Source organism: Hyperolius riggenbachi, chromosome 10 (genome assembly GCF_040937935.1).
Source record: "Hyperolius riggenbachi isolate aHypRig1 chromosome 10, aHypRig1.pri, whole genome shotgun sequence".
Classification (NCBI taxonomy): domain Eukaryota; kingdom Metazoa; phylum Chordata; class Amphibia; order Anura; family Hyperoliidae; genus Hyperolius; species Hyperolius riggenbachi.
Window position 1 is genome coordinate 295,168,134 of NC_090655.1, and position 11,770 is coordinate 295,179,903.

The following is an 11,770-nucleotide window of genomic DNA, read 5'->3' on the forward strand; positions in this document are numbered from 1 at the left end:
TACCCCTGCAGAGATCAGTTACCTGGAGGGAGCAGGCTGGAGGAGGCCTCAGTGTCCTGTATATCTGCATTACACACTAGTACCCCTGCAGAGATCAGTTACCTGGAGGGGGCAGGCTGGAGGAGGCCCCAGTGTCCCCCTAGATCTGCATTACACACTAGTACCCCTGCAGAGATCAGTTACCTGGAGGGAGCAGGCTGGAGAAGGCCCCAGTGTCCTGTATATCTGCATTACACACTAGTACCCCTGCAGAGATCAGTTACCTGGAGGGAGCAGGCTGGAGGAGGCCCCAGTGTCCTGTATATCTGCATTACACACTAGTACCCCTGCAGAGATCAGTTACCTGGAGGGAGCAGGCTGGAGGAGGCCTCAGTGTCCTGTATATCTGCATTACACACTAGTACCCCTGCAGAGATCAGTTACCTGGAGGGGGCAGGCTGGAGGAGGCCCCAGTGTCCCGTAGATCTGCATTACACACTAGTACCCCTGCAGAGATCAGTTACCTGGAGGGGGCAGGCTGGAGGAGGCCCCAGTGTCCTGTATATCTGCATTACACACTAGTAACCCTGCAGAGATCAGTTACCTGGAGGGAGCAGGCTGGAGGAGGCCCCAGTGTCCTGTATATTTGCATTACACACTAGTACCCCTGCAGAGATCAGTTACCTGGAGGGAGCAGGCTGGAGAAGGCCCCAGTACCCTGTAGATCTGCATTACACACTAGTACCCTTGCAGAGATCAGTTACCTGGAGGGAGCAGGCTGGAGGAGGCCCCAGTGCCCTGTATATCTGCATTACACACTAGTACCCCTGCAGAGATCAGTTACCTGGAGGGAGCAGGCTGGAGGAGGCCCCAGTGTCCTGTATATCTGCATTACACACTAGTACCCCTGCAGAGATCAGTTACCTGGAGGGAGCAGGCTGGAGGAGGCCCCAGTGTCCTGTATATCTGCATTACACACTAGTACCCCTGCAGAGATCAGTTACCTGGAGGGAGCAGGCTGGAGGAGGCCCCAGTGTGCTGTATATCTGCATTACACACTAGTACTCCTGCAGAGATCAGTTACCTGGAGGGAGCAGGCTGGAGGAGGCCCCAGTGTCCTGTATATTTGCATTACACACTAGTACCCCTGCAGAGATCAGTTACCTGGAGGGAGCAGGCTGGAGGAGGCCCCAGTGTCCTGTATATCTGCATTATACACTAGTACCCCTGCAGAGATCAGTTACCTGGAGGGAGCAGGCTGGAGGAGGCCCCAGTGTCCTGTATATCTGCATTACACACTAGTACCCCTGCAGAGATCAGTTACCTGGAGGGAGCAGGCTGGAGAAGGCCCCAGTGTCCTGTATATCTGCATTACACACTAGTACCCCTGCAGAGATCAGTTACCTGGAGGGAGCAGGCTGGAGGAGGCTTGAGAAGGCCCTAATGTCCCGTAGATCTGCGTTATACACCAGTACCCCTGCAGGGGTGAAGTTCAGCCACGGACGGGTTACACCTTCCTCAGCACGCCACCCCTCCCAGCTTGTGGAAACGTTCCTCTCTAACCAGCTGAGGACAGGACCTGTGGCACCGCCCAGAGGAGGAGGACTGGCAGACAGAATTTCCTTATTTTACATCAGCTGAATGCAAGTTAACTGGAAGCCATGACTCATCTCCCCCACACAACCCCCCCTTACTTTACACAGCACAGTTCCTCAGAACCTCAGCTGGGCTTGTCAGGACTTCACCACCAGGAGGTGTCTAGAAGCATAGCCAGCTTCACCAAGAACACCCGTCAGGAACCACGCCTGACCAGCTAAAGCATCACCAAGAGGACCTGTCATCACCCACGACCGACTACCACCTAAAAATGCCAATTCTGAGAGGCTTTGTTTTCCATATGAAACAAAAATTCCCAACCACTACACTGAGGTGATCCATGTACTTACCAAGGCCTTTGCCTGACCACCACACTACTGCCCACCCCCAAACCAATGCTGACCAGAAGCCCTTCACCAAACACCAGACTAGTGCCCAGCAACCCTTACCCATGCATCACTCACTACTGTGCACCCCAAACCACGGCTGCCTAGCAACCCCTTTACCCGACCACCACACTACTGCCTAGCAACCTTACCAAAACATCATGCTACTGTCAGCAGTCAAAGTTGGATATAAGAAATGGTGAACGTTTGTGAGGGGGACAGTATTAGGGCATCAGCCAAGGACTATACTACAGGGGAACAGCATTAAGAAAGTCAGACTAAACCATGTGGCCAGTATTAGGCAACCATACCACTGGGGGCAGTATAAAGCAGACAGGGGGAACAGTATTGGGCTACCATACACAGGAAGGACACTACCACGGGGAGGGGGGGGGGGGGCAGCAGTATAAGGCAGACCAGGGAACAGTATTGGGGTATCATACATAAAGAGGACTATACCACTGGGGGCAGTATAAGGCAGACGGGGGAACAGTATTGGGCTACCATACACAGGAAGGACCATACTACTGGGGGGCAGGGGCAGTAAAAGGCAGACAGGGGGAACAGTATTGGGCTACCATACACAAGAAGGACCATACCACTGGGGGCAATATAAGGGAGACAGGGGAACAGTATTGGCCTATCATTCATAAGGAGGACCATACCACTGGGGGCAATATAAGGGAGACAGGGGAACAGTATTGGCCTATCATTCATAAGGAGGACCATACCACTGGGGGCAGTATAAGGCAGACAGGGGGAACAGTATTGGCCCATCATACATGAGGACCATACCACTGGGGGCAGTATAAGGCAGACAGGGGACCAGTATTGGGGTATAATACACAAGGACCATACCACTGGGGGCAGTATAAGGTAGAGATGTGAAGTTTGGATCTTTTCAATGATCCGGATGATTCGAATCGGATGATTGAAAAGATCTGGATCTTTGATCCGAATCTCGGATCATTTTACTAGGGAAGCATTGGGGGGGTGGAGAGGACTTTCCCTGCGGTGGACAGAGAAGAGGAGGGGGGTGGACACAGAAGGGGAGATGGGTGTACAGAGACGGGCAGGGAGTGGACAGAGAAGGGAGGAGGGACGAGCAGAGAGCAGAAATGTTTGTTTGCACACAATACCCACATGTTGAACATAGATGAAATATATGTAAAGCATATGATTGCATCTGTATACTTTGAAAGCAAACATCGCACAGTGAAAGAAAGCATTCCCAGAAGTGAAGTGCAGCTGTTTACAGCAGTGCAGGAGGATCATATTGCACAGCAATCACAGTGCCTGCCCTGTCCTAGCCCAGCACGCTGTCTACATAGTTACTGAGCTGTGCTTCTGAGCCAAAAGTTTCCATTGTGTTCACTGTGCACAACTGCAGAACAGAGCGTATAATGAGCAGCACATTTCAGCCAGTATGTGTGCTCTACACATATCTGGCAGTGGCACCGATGTCCCCTCTCTCCTACCTGTACCTGGCTGCAAGGCTGGCTCCCCTCCAACAGATCAATCCATCTCTGCTCTCAGGACCCCACTGCCCGCTGAGGGGGCATGTCGCTCCTGGGCCCACCCCTTTTGCAATCGGAATCACTCATTTTGATGATTTGGATCAAAGATCCGAATCGTTCATGATCCAGACACCACTAGTATAAGGCAGACAGGGGAACAGTGACATGTTAGTAGGTTTTGTTACACATGGTCTTTAAGTAGAAGACCCCCATCACACTCCATACAACTAGGGAGGGGCAATAACATGCAAGTCAGTCCAGGGCTCATATCACCCACCCCATATTAAACCATATACATGCACATGTATGAAGTTATACACATGTCACCCACCCCATAACCTGCATATGTATACAACCTCCATCCAATCCCTCCCCCCTGCTGGGACAATCACAGGGGGCACTGCTATTATACACACACACACACACACACACATTACTATTATATATAATGTCATTACATGCACACACACACACATGTATCACCCACCCCATAACCTGCATATGCATACAACCTCCATCCAATCCCTCCCCCCTGCTGGGACAATCACAGGGGACACTGCTATTATACACACACACATTACTATTATATATAATGTCATTACATGCACACACACACACACCATATACATGTATCACCCACCCCATAACCTGCATATGCATACAACCTCCATCCAATCCCTCCCCCCTGCTGGGACAATCACAGGGGACACTGCTATTATACACACACATTACTATTATATATAATGTCATTACATGCACACACACACATATGAACTTATACATATATCACCCACCCCATAACCTGCATATGCATACAACCTCCATCCAATCCCTCCCCCCCTGCTGGGACAATCACAGGGGACACTGCTATTATATATAAGGTCATTACATGCACATGTATGAAGTTATACACATGTCACCCACCCCATAACCTGCATACAACCTCCATCCAATCCCTCCCCCTGCTGGGACAATCACAGGGGACACTGCTATTATACACATTACTATTATATATAATGTCATTATATGCATACACTATAGACATGTATGAACGTATACATATATCACCCACCCCATAACCTGCATATGTATACAACCTCCATCCAATCCCTCCCCCTGCTGGGACAATCACAGGGGACACTGCTATTATACACATTACTATTATATATAATGTCATTACATGCACACACTATGCTATATTCACTTACATGCACCAGACCCCGCAGCTCTGCACAATCTCCCCTCCACCGCTCTGCCGGGACTACCTGCCTCTCCCCACTATATATACCCCTCCTGACCACGCCCCCGCCCCGCCCCCTACACTCCGACCTCCCAGCACATGGCGCGGCCACACCCTAACACGTCACCCGCAGCACGTGCTGCACCGAGACCAAACTACACCTCCCGGCATGCACCTGTGCTGACTGCCCGACTCCGCCCACCCGCCTGTGTCTCTGCAGACTTAACACTGCCCGACCGCATCCACCCACCGGCCTGACTCCGCCCCCTGTGTGACCCCGCCCCCTGAGCTGTATTCCTGAGAAGCTGTCGGCTGCCTCTCTCTGACAGTTGCGATGATCGGATGGGTGTCACGTGGCAGATCGGATTTGGCCACACACAGTACATTACCTGGAGTAACATACAGGATCAGTGGCCTAGCTAGAGATTATGGGGCCCTATAGGAAACCTTTCCTGGGGCCAGAAGATGTGGGCATTCTTCAGCAATGCCACTTGCTCCTACTCTATGGATAGGACTTCATTGGGAAAGGACTTACCAGCTCAAAAACTTAAAAAAAGTGAAGTACCTTAATCACGTTTAAATGCACGAAGGACGCCATCTGCGCCCTCTGTGCAGTTCCGCCAAGTCCCCGCAGTGTAATGGCCCCCGTGCCGCTACTGTGCGTGGATCGGGGGGAGGACCTAGAGCTGCGCAGCCGCACTCACGTGTATGCGGACTGCGCAGCCGCGGCCAGCTCCAGGGGCCATATTAGGAGAGGAAGGAGAGCCCGACCCTATTACACTGCGGGGACCCGGCGAAACGGCACGGATGGCGTCCTCCGTGCATTTAAACGTGATTAAGGTACTTCACTTTTTTAAAGTTTTTGGGCTCGTAAGTCCTGTAAAGCATCAACTACACGGTACAATTTTCCGTCAGATCCAGATCTATTACATAATTTCCAACCGGTCCAATCGGATTGCGTTCGATTTTGCAATAGATTTTGGGTACTTATCAAAGCAAAATCTATGGCAAAATTGATCTGAAACAATTTGGACGTCTACACATGATGCAATTTCTTATTAGATCTATCTAATAGATCCGTCTATCGGATGGAGCATTGTATAGTGTAGATGAGGCTTGAGTTCTCATGTGATCTACACTGCATATAGTCCATGTGCACATCATAGGGTGGAGGAATGCAAGAAAGTTCATGGTGAACACATCAAGTACCACCTGGGCCCCCTCTGCTCCTGGGCCCCATAGCAGCTACTTCCTTGTATAGGATACTTTTTAATTCCCATAACCAAAATGTGGTCGGAGACAGATACACATTTCACTGGGGTAATGTAACCTGCAGCCATTCTCACTGTTACCACTTATGTACCAGCAGTCTCTGCCCCCTTAAAGATAACCTGAGCTGAAAAATGAAAGTCACAATAACCATACACAGGTCATACTTACCTTCTGCGTGGTCTACTCCTCCATCTCTTTCTCCTCTCCTGCGTCCCATTTGTCCGCTGTGATCAATGGAATTCTCCGTCCTTCATTTTAAAAATGGCCATTACCCTAACCGCTTCCTGGTCAGCACACTGCTACACTGTCATATCACCCACTGGAGCCATAGGGAAACATGAACATTACCTTGCACAATCAGTTGCAACTGACAGCTGCTATATAACTGACAGCAACTGGCATATTTCAGTTCTCACAAAATATTGTGTCCTTATAGTTTGCCCCCCCCCCCCCTGCTCTGATATCCCCCCTTACAAAAACCGCCAGGCTAGCGACACACAGATTGTCGCTAGCTGGCTGTTTACACTCAGGCTGCCACTCACCACTGCTCCCCCGCCTCCTGCATAGCACGACTCTACCCCTCCCTCCCAATCGGCTTACAGAGGCGGGGAGGGAAGGGAGGCAGGCGGGGAGCAGCGCTATACAGGAGGCGGGGGAGCGGCGGCGAGTGTCAGCCTGAGTGTAAACAGCCAGCTAGCGACAATCTGTGTGTCGTTAGCCTGGTGGTTTTTATATTAGGGTACAGCAGAGCGCGGGGGAGTCTGGGGCGCACTATAAGGATATAGTGGCTGGTGATAGTATGCGGAATGTGCCTCTGTGTCCTAATATTGATTGCAGAAACTCACCTCAGTTCTCTTTAAAGGAAACCTTAAAGAAACACGTACGCCATTAAAAATAAAAAATGTAATCACCTGGGGCTTCTACCAGCCCCCTGCAGCCATCCTGTGCCCTCGCCGTACAGATGTGAAGTCCAGATCTTTTCAAGGTTTCTGATGATTCGAATCGGATCATTGAAAAGATCCGGATCTTTGAACCGAATCATTTGAATAATTTTACTAGGGAAGCATTCTGGGGGTGAAATGACTAGCAGGACACGACCATGGGCGTCTGCAGCAAATTTTCCAGGGGGGGCAAAAAGTGGGGAGCAAAAAGCGGGCGCCTGCGCAGTACAGCCCGGAGGACGTCCGATGATGTCAGCGCGCCGGCGTGGGAAGCAGAAGTGCCGGGCCTTGGAGCGCAGAAGAGCCCGACCTGGCAGCCGGCCTGGCCAGGTCGGGTCGGCCACCGGAGACCACCGGGAGCCTGCGAAGCGGCGGCGAGGACACCTCCTGCCTGCCACGGGCTGGAGGAAGCCCCAGGTAAGTGGAAATTGATTTTTATTTTTTCAATACCCTCCCTAAACCTTCCCTTTAAAGGACTCAGAAGGCCAAATAGTGAAAAAAAACTTAAACACCTGCATGATATTTTAATGCACGGAGGACGACATCCGCGCCCTCCGTGCCGTTCCGCCGGGTCCCCGCTGCTCATTAGCCCCCCGGGCCGGCTCCTGACCCCACAGCCCGGGTAGGGCTCTCCTGCCTCTACTAAAATGGGCACTTGAGCCGGCTGCGCAGTCCGCATAGCCGCGAGTGCAGGTGCGCAGCTCTAGGGCCTCCCCCCCCCCCCGATCCACGCTACAGGCTGTCTCCCCCTTGCCTTGCACTGTGCTGACAAACACTGTACAGGGGGACCGGGGGAGGGGTTCCCTCGCACACTGAACACAGGCTCTCAGGCAGAAGCTGCAGTTCCTGTTTCATCCACTGTGAACCGAATCGTACATTGTGATGATCCGGATGATTTGACTCACGAAAAAGATCCGAATCGTTCATTATCCGGACAACACTACCTCGCAGGCTCGCTCGGATGCTCCTGTCCCTCCTGCACCCTCTGTACTGCTATTGCGGACAAGAACGCGAAGAAGCAGACGCATGGCCAGAGCTGTCGCCAAAAGTGAAAGTAGCTGCCGGCAGGGGACACAAGGATCCCAGCGAGACTGCGAGGGCACAGGATGGCTGCAGCGGGCTGGTAGAAGCCCCAGGTTTTTTAATGGCTTACATGTCCCTTTAACTGAGAGGGATAGGGATGTTTCCTTTTAAACAATACCAGTTGCCTGGCAGCCCTGCTGAAATCATTGGCTGCGATAGTGTCTGAATCACACGCCTGAAACAGGCATGCAGCTAATCCTGTCTGACTTCAGTCAGAGCACCTGATCTGCTGCATGCTTGTTCAGGGGCTGTGGATAAAAGGATTACAGACACAGGATCAGCAGGAGAGTCAGGCAACTGGTATTATTTTAAAAGGAAACATCCACATCCTTCTCAGTTTAGGTTCCCTTTAAGGACCAGAGACTGCTGGCACGGTAAAACGCTGCTGCCCCCGACAAATGGCTACAATAATCTGCCGCTCCCGCCGGTCACGATGCTGTCCGGTCGCAGAGGCAGAGCGAGCGAATTGCAGCGGATGCACAGCGGCGGAAACGCGCGATTCAGTGCGACGTAGACTCTATGTCCAGTCACAGCAGCCGCACCACCTGCTGGACGTAGATTCGTACTACGTCGGTCCGCAGGGGGTTAATGGCAAGGCTCTAAAACTTTGCACAGTTGCTTATTGGGTGACAGGGATTCCCATTCACTAAAGGGGGTGGAGCCAGAAACAGCCAATCAGATTTGTTTCATTTCAATGCAAATTATTGATGCCAAAGACCGCAGAGCTCACAAACTAGGTCATGACGTAATTGTGTGTTAGAAAAGCCAACACCAGCCAAATACATACCCGGGCAACGCCGGGCCCTCAGCTAGTACATAATAATATGGTAGGACATTAGACTATGACTATGGTAGGATTAGAGTGTGAGCTCCTCTGAGGACAGTCAGTGACATGACTATGTGCTCTGTAATGTGCTGCAGAAGATGTCAGTGCTATATAAATACATAATAATAATATGGTAGCACATTACACTATGGCTATGGTAGGATTAGAGTGTGAGCTCCTCTGAGGACAGTCAGTGACATGACTATGTACTCTGTAATGTGCTGCAGAAGATATCAGTGCTATATAAATACAGAATAATAATATGGTAGGACATTAGACTATGACTATGGTAAGAATAGAGTGTGAGCTCCTCTGAGGACAGTCAGTGACATGACTATGTACTCTGTAATGTGCTGCAGAAGATGTCAGTGCTATATAAATACATAATAATAATATACTGGGACATTAGACTATGACTATGGTAGGATTAGAGTGTGAGCTCCTCTGAGGACAGTCAGTGATATGACTATGTACTCTGTAATGTGCTGCAGAAGATGTCAGTGCTATATAAATACATAATAATAATATGGTAGCACATTAGACTATGACTATATGGTAGGATTAGATTGTGAGCTCCTCTGAGGACAGTCAGTGACATGACTATGTACTCTGTAATGTGCTGCCGGAGATGTCAGTGCTATATAAATACATAATAATAATATGGTAGGACATTACACTATGACTATGGTAGGATTAGAGTGTGAGCTCCTCTGAGGACAGTCAGTGACATGACTATGTACTCTGTATTGTGCTGCAGGAGATGTCAGTGCTATATAAATACATAATAATAATATGGTAGGACATAACACTATGACTATGGTAGGATTAGAGTGTGAGCTCCTCTGAGGACAGTCAGTGACATGACTATGTACTCTGTAATGTGCTGCAGAAGGTGTCAGTGCTATATAAATACATAATAATAATAATATGGTAGGACATTAGACTATGACTATAGTAGGATTAGAGTGTGAGCTCCTCTGAGGACAGTCAGTGACATGACTATGTACTCTGTAATGTGCTGCAGAAGATGTCAGTGCTATATAAATACATAATAATAATATGGTAGGACATTAGACTATGACTATGGTAGGGATTAGATTGTGGGCTCCTCTGAGGACAGTCAGTGACATGACTATGTACTCTGTAATGTGCTGCAGAAGATGTCATTGCTATATAAATACATAATAATAATATGGTAGGACATAAGACTATGACTATGGTAGGATTAGAGTGTGAGCTCCTCTGAGGACAGTCAGTGACATGACTATGTACTCTGTACAGCGCTGCAGAAGATGTCAGTGCTATATAAATACATAATAATAATATGGTAGGACATAAGACTATGACTATGGTAGGATTAGAGTGTGAGCTCCTCTGAGGACAGTCAGTGACATGACTATGTACTCTGTAATGTGCTGCAGGAGATGTCAGTGCTATATAAATACATAATAATAATATGGTAGGACATTACACTATGACTATAGTAAGATTAGAGTGTGAGCTCCTCTGAGGACAGTCAGTGACATGACTATGTACTCTGTAATGTGCTGCAGGAGATGTCACTGCTATATAAATACATAATAATATGGTAGGACATTACACTATGACTATGGTAGGATTAGAGTGTAAGCTCCTCTGAGGGCAGTCAGTGACATGATTATATGCTCTGTAATGTGCTGCAGAAGATATCAGTGCTATATAAATACATAATAATAATATGGTAGGACATTAGACTATGACTATGGTAGGATTAGAGTGTGAGCTCCTCTGAGGACAGTCAGTGACATGACTATGTACTCTGTAATGTGCTGCAGAAGATGTCAGTGCTATATAAATACATAATAATAATATGGTAGGACATTAGACTATGACTATGGTAGGGATTAGATTGTGGGCTCCTCTGAGGACAGTCAGTGACATGACTATGTACTCTGTAATGTGCTGCAGAAGATGTCATTGCTATATAAATACATAATAATAATATGGTAGGACATAAGACTATGACTATGGTAGGATTAGAGTGTGAGCTCCTCTGAGGACAGTCAGTGACATGACTATGTACTCTGTACAGCGCTGCAGAAGATGTCAGTGCTATATAAATACATAATAATAATATGGTAGGACATAAGACTATGACTATGGTAGGATTAGAGTGTGAGCTCCTCTGAGGACAGTCAGTGACATGACTATGTACTCTGTAATGTGCTGCAGGAGATGTCAGTGCTATATAAATACATAATAATAATATGGTAGGACATTACACTATGACTATGGTAAGATTAGAGTGTGAGCTCCTCTGAGGACAGTCAGTGACATGACTATGTACTCTGTAATGTGCTGCAGGAGATGTCACTGCTATATAAATACATAATAATAATATGGTAGGACATTACACTATGACTATGGTAAGATTAGAGTGTGAGCTCCTCTGAGGACAGTCAGTGACATGACTATGTACTCTGTAATGTGCTGCAGAAAATGTCATTGCTATATAAATACATAATAATAATATGGTAGGACATAAGACTATGACTATGGTAGGATTAGAGTGTGAGCTCCTTTGAGGACAGTCAGTGACATGACTATGTACTCTGTACAGCGCTGCAGAAGATGTCAGTGCTATATAAATACATAATAATAATATGGTAGGACATTACACTATGACTATGGTAGGATTAGAGTGTGAGCTCCTCTGAGGACAGTCAGTGACATGACTATGTACTCTGTAATGTGCTGCAGGAGATGTCAGTGCTACATAAATACATAATAATATGGTAGGACATAAGACTATGACTATGGTAGGATTAGAGTGTGAGCTCATTTGAGGGCAGTCAGTGACATGATTATATGCTCTGTAATGTGCTGCAGAAGATGTCAGTGCTATATAAATACATAATAATAATATGGTAGGACATTAGACTATGACTATG